Below are 15,811 nucleotides of genomic sequence, written 5' to 3'. Positions count from 1 at the left end.
ATGAGAAAATGAAAACAAGTGTCAGTCAGCTGGTTCATGTCCAGCAGGAGGGGAGGAATCAGTGAGTCTGTTACTCCAGTTACTTACTCAGAGGTAAAGTTAAACCTGCCTTCTGGAACAAGACCCTGAATGAACCCATATGTAAAGGACTGTAGGTTTTAAGCAGGCTCAGGTAATGACAACACAATAGATGAGGAAAGGGGGGGAACTCTGACGACATCTAGTGGACATCTTGAAGATGACGGGTCTGAAAAGAGAGCAATGCAGGTCTGTGGAGAAGATTGCAGCACACTGTGAAATATGAACTATGAATAATATCTACATCTGTAATGATGTAATCAAAATAGGCTCCATGTAGTTTAAGTTCTGTTACTGTACTTATGAAGCAAACTGCACACACAGAGTTGGCAAACAATGAGTTTACTTGCATTTAGGCAAAATGATATAAACACTTATCACGAGCCAATGTAGCACATTTAACTGCTTTTATTTAGCAGGGATTACACAATAGACAAAATTAGTCACAAAAATTTTTAATCAAATCTTGCAACATGTTGCTAAGAAGAACCAGGACAACCAGGTCAAAACCATACTGAAGTATAACCTTCATTAACATAAATCACAAAGGAAAAATATTTAAATAAAAATTGTATACTTGTCTTGAACTTTTTTAAAATCTTTATTCCTGTGTATTAAAACTTATTTATTGGCTGATAAAAAGGAATCACATCATGGTTGTTACAAGAAACAAGTGATGAAAAACTCATTTTCATGTTTGTTTTCTTCTACACTGAAGAAGAAATACAAGTTTCTGTGGTAAATATTAAAAGAGCATCTTTGTTCAATAAATATTTGTGTCACCTTTAAAGACCAATAAAAAAAAATATATCAAACTTGTCACTGCTGTGGACAGAAAATGTACCATGACTTGGAGCATGAGGTCAAAAGACCCTTATGAAAAAAACACAGAGGGAACAGTTTACCCTGCCTGGGATAGGGTTACCGGGGCCCCGCCCTGGAGCCAGGCCCGGGGAGGGTGCCCGAGGGCGAGCGTCTGGTGGCCGGGCCTTAGTCCATGGGGCCCGGCCGGGCACAGCCCGAAGAGGAGACATGGACCCATCCTCCCGCAGGCCCACCACCCTCAGGAGGCGCCATAGGGGTCGGGTGCATTGTGTGCCGGGTGGCGGCCAGGAGCGGAGGCCCTGGCGGACTGACCCCCGGCTGCCAAGACTGGCAATAGGGACATGGAATGTCACCTCTCTGGTGGGGAAGGAGCCTGAGTTAGTGCGTGAGGTTGAGAGGTACCGGCTAGATATAGTCGGGCTCACCCTCTACGCACGGCTTGGGCTCTGGAACCAGTCTCCTGGAGAGGGGCTGGACTCTGTCTCAGTCTGGAGTTGCCCCTGGTGAGAGGCGGCGGGCTGGGGTGGGTATTCTAATATCCCCTCGGCTTGCTGCCGGTACGTTGGAGTTTTTCCCGGTGGACGAGAGGGTTTGTTCCCTGCGCCTTAGGGTCGGGGAACGGGTCCTGACTGTCATCTGCGCTTATGCGCCGAGTGGCAGTTCGGAGTACCCAGCCTTCTTAGAGTCCCTTGGGGGGGTGCTGGAAGGTGCTCCACCTGGAGACTCTGTTGTCCTGCTGGGAGACTTCAATGCTCACGTGGGTAACGACAGCGTGACCTGGAGGGGCGTGATTGGGAGGAACGGCCTCCCTGATCTGAACCCGAGCGGTGCTTTGTTATTGGACTTCTGTGCTAATCACAGTTTGGCCATAACGAACACCTTGTTCGAACATAAGAGTGTCCATAAGTGCACGTGGCACCAGGACGCTCTAGGCCGTAGGTCGATGATCGATTTTGTAATCGTATCACCAGACCTGCGACCATATGTTCTGGACACTCGGGTAAAGAGAGGGGCTGAGCTGTCAACTGATCACCACCTGGTGGTGAGTTGGATCAGGTGGCGGGGGAGGACGCTGGACAGACCTGGTGCACCTAAACGCGTAGTGAGGGTGTGCTGGGAACGACTAGCAGAGGCCCCAGTCCGCGAGATCTTCAACGCACACCTCCGGCAGAGCTTCAACAGCATTCCGAGGGAGGCGGGGGACATTGAGTCCGAATGGACCATGTTCAGTGCCTCCATTGCCGAAGCTGCTGCATTGAGCTGCGGCCGCAAGGTGGTTGGTGCCTGTCGTGGTGGTAATCCCCGAACCAAATGGTGGACACCAGAGGTGAAGGGAGCCACCAGGCTGAAGAAGGAGTCCTATCGGGCTTGGTTAGCCTGTGGGACTCCGGAGGCAGCCGACAGGTATCGACAGGCCAAGCGGAATGCGGCTCGGGCAGTGGCTGAAGCAAAAACTCGGGTGTGGGAGGAGTTCGGAGAGGCCATGGAAAAAGACTTTCGGACTGCCTCGAAGAGGTTCTGGCAAACCGTCAGGCGTCTCAGGAGGGGAAAGCGGTGCTCTACCTGCACTGTGTATAGTGCTGGCGGAGCGCTGCTGACGTCGACTGAGAAAATTGTCAGGCGGTGGAAGGAATACTTCGAGGACCTCCTTAATCCCACTGACGCGTCTTCCGAGGAGGAAGCAGAGTCTGGGGATGAGGGGAATGACTCGCCAATTTCCGGGGGCGAGGTCACTGAGGCAGTTAAACAACTCCTTGGTGGCAGAGCCCCTGGTGTTGATGAGGCCCGCCCCGAGTTCCTGAAGGCTCTGGACGTTGTAGGGCTGTCCTGGTTGACACGCCTCTGCAATGTTGCGTGGAGATCAGGGGCAGTACCCGTGGATTGGCAGACCGGGGTGGTGGTCCCCATCTTTAAGAAGGGGGACCGGAGGGTGTGTTCCAACTACAGGGGGATCACACTCCTCAGCCTCCCCGGGAAAGTCTATGCCAGGGTGCTGGAAAGGAGAGTTCATCCGCTAGTCGAACCTCGGATACAGGAGGAACAATGCGGTTTTCGTCCTGGTCGCGGAACACTGGACCAGCTCTTCATCCTCTCGAGGATACTTGAGGGTGCATGGGAGTTTGCCCAACCAGTCTACATATGTTTTGTGGACTTGGAGAAGGCATTCGACCGTGTCCCTCGGGGTGTCCTGTGGGAGGTGTCGCGGGAGTATGGGGTGTCTGGCCCATTGCTACGGGCCATTCGATCCCTATACAACCGTTGCAAGAGCTTGGTTCGCATTGCCGGCAATAAGTCGGACTCGTTCCCGGTGGGTGATGGGCTCCGCCAGGGCTGCCCTTTGTCACCGGTTCTGTTCATAATTTTTATGGACAGGATTTCTAGGCGCAGCCAAGTGGCGGAGGGCTTTCGCTTTGGTGGCCTCAGGATCTCATCTCTGATTTTTGCGGATGATGTGGTTCTGTTGGCTTCATCGGGTGAGGGCCTCCAGCTCGCACTGGAGCGGTTCGCAGCCGAGTGTGAAGCAGCGGGAATGAGGATCAGCACCTCCAAATCTGAGGCCATGGTTCTCAGCCGGAAAAGGGTGGAGTGCCCACTCCGGGTCGGGGATGAGGTGCTGCCCCAAGTGGAGGAGTTCAAGTATCTCGGGGTCTTGTTCGCGAGTGATGGGAGAAGGGAGCCGGAGATCGACAGACGGATTGGGGCTGCAGCTGCAGTAATGCAGACGCTGCACCGGTCCGTCGTGGTGAAGAGGGAGCTGAGTGTAAAAGCAAAGCTCTCAATTTACCGGTCGATCTACGTCCCTACCCTCACCTATGGCCACGAGCTGTGGGTAGTGACCGAAAGGACGAGATCGCGGATACAAGCGGCGGAAATGAGCTTCCTCCGAAGGGTGGCTGGCATCTCCCTTAGAGATAGGGTGAGAAGTTCGGCCATCCGGGAGGGGCTCAGAGTAGAGCCGCTGCTGCTCCACGTCGAAAGGAGCCAGCTGAGGTGGTTTGGGCATGTGACAAGGATGCCCCCTGGGCGCCTCCTGGGTGAGGTGTTCCAGGCATGTCCCACCGGGAGGAGGCCCCGGGGCAGACCCAGGACACGCTGGAGAGATTATATCTCTCGGCTGGCCTGGGAACGCCTTGGTGTTTCCCCGGATGAGCTGGAGGAGGTGGCTGGGGAGAGGGAGGTCTGGGCCTCTTTGCTTAGGCTGCTGCCCCCGCGACCCGGCCCCGGATAAAGCGGATGAAGATGGATGGATGGATGGATGGATGGATGGACTTGGAGCATGAGGTCATTTTCTACCTCGGGTGCTAAAGTGATTTGGTTTGTCACTCGGGTGGATCCTTAGATGAAAATTCAGTCCTGATTTCCAACTGAATCTTTCCCCACAGGAGCTACAAATATATGGTTTCTCCCCTGTGTGGATCCTTCTGTGACTTTTCATAGTCGACAAGTCTCTAAACTCTTTCCTACAGACGTTGCAAGAATACGGTTTCTCACCGGTGTGGATTCTCAAATGAGTTTCTAGTCCTGATTTCTTACCAAATCTTTTCCCGCAGGTGCTACAGAAATACGGCTTCTCACCTGTGTGGATTCTCACGTGACTTTAAAATCCGGATTTCTTATTAAATCTTTTCCCACAGGTGATGCGAAAATATGGCTTCTCGCCTGTGTGGATCCTTACGTGAGTTTCCAATCCTGATTTCCAAATGAATCTTTTCCCACAGGTGCTACAAGAATGTGGCTTCTCACTTGTGTGAACTCTCATGTGTCTCGTCAGGTTGGATTTACACTGAAAAGTTTTTCCACAAGTGTCACAGCTTACAGATTTTTTACTTGTATCAGTTTCACTTCGAGACTTATCTGTTCTGTTTTTGTGACGTCTCCTTTTCTTCAGCTCCGCATTTCTAGTTGATCCCGAGTCCACATGCTGGTTTTCTTCCTGTTCCTCAAGCTCTGGTTCAGGAAAGTGAAGAGCAAGGAGCTGGTCATCGTTTGGTTCTGATTCACTGAGGTCACTTTCCTCAAAACTAGAAGTCACCATAAAACTATTGATCTCCTGCAATCTCCTCCAGCAGTTCCTCCTGTTCCTCTTTAATCTGTGGAGGATCTGGGTCCTCCTGGTCCAGACTTGAGTTCCTCTCCTGCTGATTGGCGACAAACTCCTCCTCCTTACAGGTAGTTTGCTGGTGGAGGTCTAAACGAACAATAAAAAAAGGTAATTATAGAAAAACACTTCTGAGAAGATAAAATAAAGTTTTAGTTAAAGTCTGTAATGAGGGCATGTTGCTCACATTTGCAGGTGAAATTAAAAGTGTGTAAAAATGAAGATATTTGTGCACTCTGATGCAAATGAGAACTTGAGTTCTCACATTTTTCAGCAACATTAAGAGTAAAAAAAACCCTTTAAAACAAAAAAGAACTCACTTATTTCTGACTGACTGATGATCTATTTTGGAGTTGATCTAGAAACTGATCTACATCTTGATATTTTCAAAATAATCTTCACTATTAGGGGTGGCTGTGGCTCAGGCGGTAGAGCAGATCATCTACTGATCGGTTTGATTCCCGGCTTCACCTAGTCTGCATTTCAAATATCCTTGGGCAAGATACTAACTCCAAGTTGCCTCAAGTTGCTCTTTGATTTGTGGAATGTGTGTCTGAATGTTGGCTAAGAAAAATGTGCTTGTGCGAATGGGTGAATGCACAAGTTTTTGTAAAGCGCTTTGAGTGCTCAAGATTGAGTAGAAAAGCGCTTTATAAGAACCAGTCCATTTAAAACTCCCTGTCATGTTTTCACAAATACGCATTAAATAGATCTGACTGATACAAACTGTAGGTTTAATATTAATGTTAACACTTCAGAAAAGCGATTACAGTTTTACCGGTGGTCTGTAAATCTTTCTCAGGTTTCCAGATGTTATGCAGCTGTCTGAGCTGCTCTTCCCCGGCCCAGACGACGATGCCTTCATCCTCGTGTTTCACTACAAGCTGTTCTCCCTCTTGACTGATGCAGAGTTCCTCCTGTTCCTCTTTGATCTGTGGAGGCTCTGTGTCCTCCTGGTCCAGATTGAAGTTCCTCTCCTGGTTGCAGACCTGCTGGCCAGCCAGATCTTCCTCCTCCTTACACTTCATGTTGATGTGGGACTTGAGGAACAAAGTAAAAAGAAAAAGATTAGACAGGTAAAGGTGCAGCCTCAATCAGCAGGACTGTGAGAGAGGTTTGTACAAATGTTTCAGAAGCACCATGTGACTCACTCTCTTTTTTGGAAAGTCTTATTAATTCACTTTATAACTTTTACTTTGAAGATAAATTTCTACTATCACAAGATATTATGACCTCTTTAAAAACAAACAACGGCAACTACATGACTTAAATTCCATGTTTAGATGAAGGTAAAGGTCAATGCCTTTTGACAGGGGAAAAACCTCCACACAGAAGAATCTTACTTGGCTGAATCATTAATTATTATTCACCATGATTAAAACTGCAGATGAGCAATAATCTGCATTTTATTTTAGCCAAAGAGGAATGTTTCTGTTTGTCTGTGATCTGACTTTTTCTGCTGGGTCCAAATTTAATTTTATCCTGTGTAAGTTTGTTTCTCTTCCTGTTAACTAGCAAAGTCAAAATCACCTTGATTAATTTAACTTTAATTAAATTATAAATGTAATAATTTTATTGAACAATTAATTTCATTTCAATGAAAAACAATTACTTAAAAGAGATTAAGTTGGAGAGAGACATATGGCCATCTTTTAGTGAGTTAGACCCTGATTAAGAGGTATTTTTGAAAGTAAAGCCCATCTCTCAAAGTCCCTGCCGGCCTGCCTCCACCTCGGGAAGTCTGTGGGTGCAGACGGAGGTGAGGAGCACCACAGGCGGCAGAGAACTGTCTGTAGCCCCGGAGTGAGGCATCGTGAACCGAAGCAGACAGCGAACTGTGGCACAGTGCAGAAAACCGAAGCTTTCCCTCCCTGTTTGATTTTGATGTGTCTCATGAATGTCTATTGTTAAAAGTTGACCTTTAAAAAAGGGACGCACTTGTTTGATTAGCTGCTCTCTGATTTTAGCCTGTTAGCTTACAGACTGAGCTCAGATCATTCCTGTGTTAGTTCATTGAGAACATCACAGTTTTACATACCTGCTGCGTGACTTAATCTCGGGTCTCCGGCTGATATACAGCAGTCTGAGCCAATGGCTGATCTCATCATCCTGGACGACTGTTTTTAATGTTTTTAACCACGGAGATTTCTTCTGCATCATCAGTCTCTCATTGTTAAACTCTCCCAGAAACTGAAGACAGTTGTGCGATACGAGTTGTGCCTGTCACTACCCGATCCGTACCGGAAACCCGATCCGTACCCCGCATGCGCAAATCTTACGTCACTTCCTCTCTTTGCCAACATTGCGACATTCAATATATTTGAATGATACGGTTAGCGCCCAGTTAGCTCCTAGCATTTCTCAACAGATCTGCCTCCTTTTCGACTGCCCGGGACATTTAAACAATGGATAATCCGTATAGGGCTTTGGAGCGTGATGTCACGGGGGTGGGCGTGGAAAGGATTTTGGCCTGATCCGCCATTTTCGGGGTCTAAGAGCAAGCGACGAAGGAGCGAAAGCACAGCAATGGTTCGTACTTGCTGTGTGGTCGGCTGCAATGTTCGATCTTACGATCGGCACCGGAATAAGCTTGGGTTGTCTTTTTATGCTTTCCCAACCTGGAAGCAATATCAAGGAGCTCATGTATCGGATGTTACCAAACGAAGGCGTCGAGCCTGGATAGCAGCCGTGAGACGAGCTGATATCAAGTTCTGTTCCATCTCCCATATCACTTGGTGTGCTCCAGACATTTTCATTCCGGTAAGTGCTAGATATGTTCATATCACACTTTATAGCTGAATAATATTATCGTTGGTGGTCTCGGAAGTTATAGAAATTGCGATCAAACATGAATGGAGTGACTTTGCAGACATATGTGCTATGTAAAGATTCGCTAATTCTTTTGCACAACTGTAGGGAAGCCTGCCTATGAAATGGATCAAACAAATCCAGACTGGGTACCAACGCTACACATGGGGCACTCCGAAATCCGAACATCACAGTCAGACCGTCACAGGAGGCGAACACAACGGCAACAAAAAAAGCACTAGTAGGAGGTAAACAACAACCGCACCCCCAACCACAGTCTCTTATTTTAAAAGTTGATCTTAGTCAATTAACACAAACATTTGAGTATTCATACTGCCTTAATGTATAAACCACTTTAAAATTCCCTTGTGTATTTGCACTCTTTTATTGGACAGGCTTTCACAATGGAGCTGCAGAATGTGAAGGTGAAGCCCCAGCAGAAGTTACCACAGGAGAGCAGCCAGAGATGGACAGTGCATCAGATAAACACATCACAGAGCAATGTGGAATACTTAACAAGCTGTTACCAGGGGATGTAGTTTTGGCTGACAGAGGCTTTGACATCAGAGATGCGGTGGGAATGATGTGTGCGGAGGTTAAGATCCCAGCATTTACAAGGGGCTTCTGTCAACTAGATGCCAAGGACATAGAAAATACACGAGCCATTGCACACCTAAGAATCCATGTCGAGCGAGTAATTGGCAGTTTGCGCAACAAGTTCAAAATGCTACATACCACCATGCCAATCCGTCCTCTTCTTCCATGTGAGGGTGAAGACGTTACCTTCATTAATAAAATTGTGAGGGTGTGTTGTGTTTTGGTTAACATGTGCCCTAGTGTGGTAGTGAAACCAGGCACACATGAGACTTGTACTTGTTAATTAATAATTGTGAAAACTCTCAGTATGTCTCTGAAGACAGTACTAGTAAAACCTTTTTTTTTTTATGTGTTATTGTATGAACACACTGACATTACGTTATGTAACCATTTCTGTACCTGTTTCACTAAAATGACGTTATAATAAAAGCAAGATAACAAATAACTGTATTTCACTCTTTATTTTACAGTTTGACAATTGTTACATGGTAAGTGCTGCAGGTTTGAAATCAAGTTATACATATTTCAATGCACTTCTGACAGAAAACTAGACACCAGAAGGAAAAACTTTGTGACCACTCGCGGCTGCATTTCTGACAGTCTTTGTGCCACGGATCCTCACTGTTGCCTCCACTTTAAATAGAAGTGCAGCGACATGGGTGCAGGTCTCAGCAACTCCGGCCATACAGGTGCAGTGTGCAGCTTCGACCTTCCCCGTGGTGCTTACAATTACCCATGGTCGTAATGCAGGTTCATTCAATCTTTGGGAGTGCAGTACCTGTAACATACAAGGACAAGGTTGACAATAAATGAAATGAGACAGGGAGGACACGAATTGGCGTTAATAATTTGCCCGATTATCAGTGTTAATTTGCATCTACTTTACAATTATGGGCACATAATATGATAACGATATTTTAGCAGTTCGATGATAAATGTATAACATTAATTATGGTGGGGGGTGGAAAATGGCTATTACACTTGATGCGCTTCAGCTGACTTACCTTGGTATGAATGACGACGTACTCAGAGTTTGGCGGCTTGAAAATACCCAAATCTTGCACCCAGCCGTTGGTAAATTGGATGTGCGCCTCCAGTGACTTGTAATTTCGGAACTGGTTCGCTGTGTAGGCGCTTACTCCACAAACAAGATAGGCGAAGACATCGGGGTAGGACAGTGGCAGTAGGTCGTCTGGGTCTTTACTCCACTGCCGTATTTCGTACGGGTCCAGATTTGCGATGCACTCTATTTTTTTCAAGTAACGCTGCTTCACCTCTGGACGCAATCGGTCTCTATACCGTCCGTTTTCTTTGAGCTGCTTTTAAGCATGATTCTTGTCGTCGTCGTTCCAGCAAAGTGAATAGGGCTTTGGATTCGTAGACCCCGAAAATGGCACTGCGCTCCCATAATGCATTGCGGTGTGACGTCAACTCCAAAGCCCTATACAAACAAATTCATGCTTTTCTCCTCAACAGAGAGCGTTCCCCGATTGAACAACAGCGTCGTAAAATAAGAAGAATAGCGCCTAATTACAGACTTAATAATATTGACTTAGCAATGTGTCGCGTGAAGATTCAGCAGCCAGATTAAGTGTTTACTGACAATTGACAGTGATAGCCGACATCATCATCACTATTCCAGTCAATCCTCTCCACACAGACAAGCATAAACACACTCGACTATCACTAAATCAAATTTAACACACGTTTGTAATGACGCCAATTCAGTTCATAATAGGGTTCATTCGCTCGGTCAGCAGGTGGCAGTATCCTCGTACAATGGGGAGTAAACTGCCATTAAACGAACAGAAGAAGAAGAAAACATCTGCACATGCGCGGTACGGATCGGGTAGACCCGATTTGTACGGTCCGACTTTGCACATGCGCAGTAAGGATCGGGGAGTCCCGATCCGTAACTATCTTTTTATTTTTCGTTTTTGTCTACATTGTACTGAAATGCTTCATTATTGCAAACATTTTAAGATTTACTCATTATTCTTAACAGATACTCTGACCCATAACTATCGTAAAACGCTACGACCGGAAGTAGACACCTTTCGCGCATGCGGGGTACCGATCGGGTTTCCGGTACGGATCGGGCAGTGACAGTGCCATTTCCGCGCTTCTTGTTCTTCTATTGAATAGACGGCAGACTACACATGTCCAAAGGTAATACTGTCCTCCTCAGGCCATTGGCATCAAGTCAAAGCCTTAAAGTCCGGTACTTTGCACATGGTAATTTTTTAGCAGCAGAATCACAAGACAAAGCGTGCCAATGTTTATACTTTGACTGTGACTGCAAAATTACGGAGCCCCGCAGGGGACATGGGAGAAAAAAAATTAAGAAAAGAAAGATCACATCCCCCAAACTTAGTTTAGAGGGTCTACACTGTATATAGTGAAGTCTGCAAGTTTTCTAACAGCAAAATTTGTTTTGTTCCCAAATCATTTTGCACATCATTAGAATGAAAGTTATTGGCCATGTTTGCATAGCCCTTTTTAAAATGATGCTTTCATGGCATTATTGTGTGTCGGGTGGGGGTCAGGGCTATCCAGACTGACAATTGGGACATTGAATGTCACCTCTCTGGTGGGGAGGGAGCCTGAGATTGTGTAAATTGGAGTCTGTTTTATACCAAATGCAGAAAAAAATGTTTTAAGAAAGCAATTAAGTTCATGTTCCAAAAAATATGATTGTTTGCTCGCAGGACACCAGGAGAGATGAGTCCTCCGTCACAGATGGTGTGGTCAGTGAAGATGGTCGCCTGCAGGTTCAAGCTCATTGCATCTCCAACCCACATCCACTGCCACTGTACTTAAGGGAAGTTAAAGACCTTCTTCTGCACTTACATTTGGATCACCTCGATCCATGACAGTCATTCGGGCAGTAATGCCTGGACTGGAAACAAGCCATCCTTAAAACATTACAACATTCCAGCTCCTGTGTTGGAATGAAAAACAATGTGTTGTTTAAATCAGACACTGCACTTGTGACAGAACAATAAATATTTTATTTTGATTATATAAGTAATGTAAGTACAAAACAAACTTGTGGTAGGCCTAAACTTATTTTCAGAATAATTACATCTGAGACTTTGTTTCATTGTAAGATTATAACAGTGATGGCAATATAATTGTTTGTTGTTCAGCAGAACAGTGTCCAGTATGTTGGCTGTTATACTTTGTTGTGTTTGAAAATAAAAGTTGGGCTGATTTTAACATCATTACAAAAAGTGTTGTTAATTATTTTTAATCATATTCAGGTTACCACAAATAGTTTTTTCATTTAGTTGAACTTGAAATGTTTGTCAGTAGGTAAAGAATTAAAATTGTACAGTCAGAAATATCAAGTTATTCTTAATACTGCAGACTTGCAATGTGTAAGTTGTCCTAACAGTCATCTTAAGTAAGCTTTACTTAGTTTTTTTGAGGCAACGAGTTTCCTCAATTTTTTTCGAGTTCTGGGAACTAACAAGGCTGTACAGTGTACTCAAATGAGCCAGGTACAGCGTGTGGTGGTGGTGCACATGCATAGACCATGGTGTGGTGGCAGGTTGAAAGGTTGTGGTGGTGGATGCATGACTTGTCTTAGCAGTAAAAATCCATCTGCAACTGAACTTGTCTCTCAAGAGTGACTTATAATTTACTGTGATGTTCAGAAGCTGGCCTCTCAGATGACTCCATCATATGCAGAATTCTTTTCTTCATCTGTATGTCCACCTCTGCAACATTACGCAAATGTGTTTCAGTTGAAAGTCTTCTTTTAAGTCTGTCCTGTCTGTAGCCCTTGAGTTTTGCCTTGACAAAAGGTAGAATAATGAAAAACAAATGAACCACAATAAATGTTAAAAATAAACGAGTGGTGGAATGCCAAGATGAATATTTCCTTAAGTGCTCCACTTCAATATTTTAGGTTAAGTGTTGTCTTTTCCTATACTTTTAAGTGTACAACATTGTTGAGGTAGGGATTGAAGAGCAACACAGTTACACTGCAGATTGAGATGAATATAAATGTGTGATTATGATGAGTTGGTATAGGTTAAGCTACACAGTAGTTAAAGAAATGAAGGCGAGCTGTATGATTACTAGGTGAAAGCTAAAGGAAACGCGCGTATGCGCCTCCCCGTCCCCCAAGCGAGGGGCCGTGGCAAATGAGTTCGTGAGGGATTCGAACTGGCGGCCCTCTGTACCAGAGACTTCCGCCACATGTCATACGCCAAGCGGCCGGCCGAGCGATTGATTGAAAAAAAGGCCATTTATCTTTTATTCTTCAGCCAGCTTCATTTCTCATCGTTTTTACAAAGTACACATTAAGCTTCTTCTGCAATATTCTTACACACTAATTACACATGGAAACCTACACTGTACAATGGAATATTGTGTTTCATTTAAAATATTAAATAGGCTCAACTCAATTTTTAACTATTTCTTTTTAGAACTACATTTAAATAACTTACCAGTACTTTTTATGCAAAAATGCTGACAAACTCAATTTATTTCACTTGTCTTAACTTAGAAAAACTAACTAAGCTGGAAGTTTTGCTTCACAGGGCGGAAGGATGAAAGATGTGTTTTGAAAATGCCACCTCACTACCGTCCTCCTCCGTCTCGGATCAGTCCGCATGTTCACGGTGCCAGCATTTGTTATGGAATATGTTGAGCAAACCTGGAGAAGCATCAGCTCAACATATTATTGTCATTGCTGTGGATCTTTAGCTGATACACTGACTTGGTGAGTAAATGTTTACTCTTATTCAAACTGATTTTGTGGCTTCTCTTAGTTTAGCACCAGGATTATAATCTTGCTAGCTAGTTAGTGTTAGCCTAGCGTTGCTGCTGCCGCTGGGCTCATGTTACTTAAAAATTAACACCACAGCCTTAAAAACCTTACATAAAACTATGTCTGTGAAATTTTCTGTTGATTGTTTGAAATAAAAAAGTGAGATAAGAGCCCAGACAAAATTCTTCGGGAGGTGTAGCCGTTAGGGGTAGGGTGGGGTGTGGGGGGTATTTTCAATCCATAGCCATAACTAACTAACTAATTATATATATAATGTTTAACCTGAGTAGCAAAAGAGTGCAGGGGGGTTGAAAACAATAAGCCAGGAGTTAGCTGTGCTCCTGGACTCTATCAAGCCTTGACCTCCCGGTCAGCTATTGCGCTGGTGGATAACAGAGCTCTCCGAAAACGTGGAAGCACTTTTGCAAATATGTGATATTTTTATAAATTAAGTAGATATTTGAGCATTACACAGCTACATTCTCGCCTGAAAATATCTTAAAAGGTTATTTTGTGACCCAGAAAGGGTAGTCTGGGGAAAAGGAGGAGGGTGGTCATTAGAGCCTGTGCATACTTGTAAACGCAAGCAATGGCAGAGGAGCGCGGCCTAAAAAACGTATTACTTTTTCTGGGTCACAAAATAAACTTTTAAGATATTTTCAGGCGAGAATGTAGCTGTGTAAAGTTCAAATATCTGCTCGATTTATCAAGACATCACATATTTGCAAAAATGCTCTGACGTTTTCGGAGACGTCCATTTTTTTTTTCATGCTTTGTGGCAGCTTTTGAACATCTGTGGCATCTATTAATGTCAAATCTAGCCTTTATTTAACAACATAAGCAATCTCTATGTTACAATAATTGCACAGCCATTAAGGATAAAATCAGTTTCTGAAAACTGTTCTGCTTTTTCTCCCTCTGCTTGCTTCTTACTGTCTTTGAGGATCGGGATCAGCACTCCTGTTGTTGGACAGAAAGACATCAACTCAGTGGTAAGTATTTCGGTTTTCCAATATATTAGCAACTGTCAGTGACATTTATATTAATCAGGCTGAACTTTAATCATACTTTGGATCAGCCTGTTTTACTTATCGTTTTATTCGTGCTTTGGTTTGGGGAAGTTGTTTCTTTACTGATCTTTTCCTGTCTTCTGTTATTAGACTTGAGATATGACTGCACTCTGCTGTTGCTGGTGACTCCAGTTAATTCTACAAGACAAGGCTAACCACAGGGAATAGCCACCGGATCCTTCAGTAGATCCAAACAGATCGAACAAGAGAAAGTTTCTCGGTCCAGCTGAACACTTTTCTGCGCCATTTCACCTCTCGATGTCAGTGACTGTATAAGTTTCACTTCCTTATAACTCAAATCTGGTTACACCTGTAGATCTGGAAACAGGTGGAAAGAGAGGAGGTGCTAAGTTAGATAAGAGGACAAAGAGGAAGGGTTATCAGGTTGTACTTAATACCAGAAAGAGTATGTGTTTAACCCTTTTTACACACTTGTCAGAGTTCTTTTTAAAATATTATTGAGTCTGACCTCCTGATGTTTCTTTTCTTTCTCATTCAAATTGTTCAGATGAACAGAAATGGCAGACAGCTTGTCAGAGATCAATAGATCAAATAGCTGGAAATCTTTTTCTCTACATTTTAAACTTTTGGTCCAGAAAAGTAAAAGACAGAACAAGGAATGGAAGAAATTTCCAAATTTATTTTGGGTATACTAGAAAATTAACCAACACTTATTGACATTTGTAAAAATCTTCCTTTTATGTTAGGCAGACTGGATGCTACCCTGGTCCTTTTACCCTCTGCTGTTTTGCTGTCCAATTTGCTTTTGACATTTAAACCTTACTGAAGTAAAACTTGTCTCAGCTCAACTGTATTCAGCTTAGAGTGAGGATGCACATTGAGATTTATATACAAAAAACTTTATTGTCACAGTTAAATTCATGCAGCCTTGTTTAGAAAGTATAGAGGTCACAATATAAAACCAATTTCATCCCCAGTATAAACACTCTGACTAGACCAAAGTTTATGGGCATTAGGGGAACATAAACAGAACTCCACATACCTAAACTGTGTCATCAGGGCTCATGGATGGAGTCACCTGAGAGGCTCTAGCGCACCCTGCTATACTCCTAACATCTGTGCTCAGACTGCAGCAGTTCTGCAGCACTAAACCTGATCTTTTCCTGCTTTCTACAGTAACTTGAGCTTTCAGCCTGCTGTCTGTCTTCATAGATGGCAGCTTTAAACATCATGAGAACTGCTCCCATCCACCGATAATGAGTGCAGCAATGTTTTGTTCTGTTGGGTTGTGACCGGGTAGCACTCACAAAGCTCCTCTCAACAGACTCCCACATGACAAGGCTTGGTTTGTCTGAACAGAGTCCCAAAGGGCTGGTCCAGACTGGCCTCACCTGGGATACAAGAAAAACAGTGAACTCTCATGGAACGGGGAAGCGCTAGTTGTAAAGTTACAGGGTTCAATACTGCTTGGATGGAAAAGGGACAGATAAGATGTGGGGCTAACTACTTGACTCAGTCTTTAGTGGAATGTGTTTTGCAGAGAGCCATACCTGTTGACCGACTCGGTATGTGGGGGTCAGGATGGTGGTGATC

The 15,811-nt window shown here is 44.4% G+C and overlaps 1 pseudogene across 1 annotated transcript; it reads right to left on the bottom strand.

The window, feature by feature from the left end:
• Positions 1-3,672: 3,672 nt before the first annotated feature.
• On the bottom strand, positions 3,673-7,394 carry LOC146497059 (uncharacterized; annotated as a pseudogene). The gene is made up of 3 exons (XR_014870641.1): positions 7,041-7,394; positions 5,781-6,042; positions 3,673-5,092 (listed from the first exon to the last, which is right to left on the bottom strand). The product of XR_014870641.1 is annotated as an uncharacterized LOC146497059 (transcript).
• Between the last annotated feature and the right edge of the window lie 8,417 nt (positions 7,395-15,811).

The sequence above is a fragment of the Neolamprologus multifasciatus genome, chromosome 18 (assembly GCF_963576455.1).
Source record: "Neolamprologus multifasciatus chromosome 18, fNeoMul1.2, whole genome shotgun sequence".
Lineage (NCBI taxonomy): Eukaryota > Metazoa > Chordata > Actinopteri > Cichliformes > Cichlidae > Neolamprologus > Neolamprologus multifasciatus.
The sequence above is the reverse complement of the archived record's forward strand: the minus strand, read 5'-3'. Positions and strand labels throughout refer to the sequence as shown.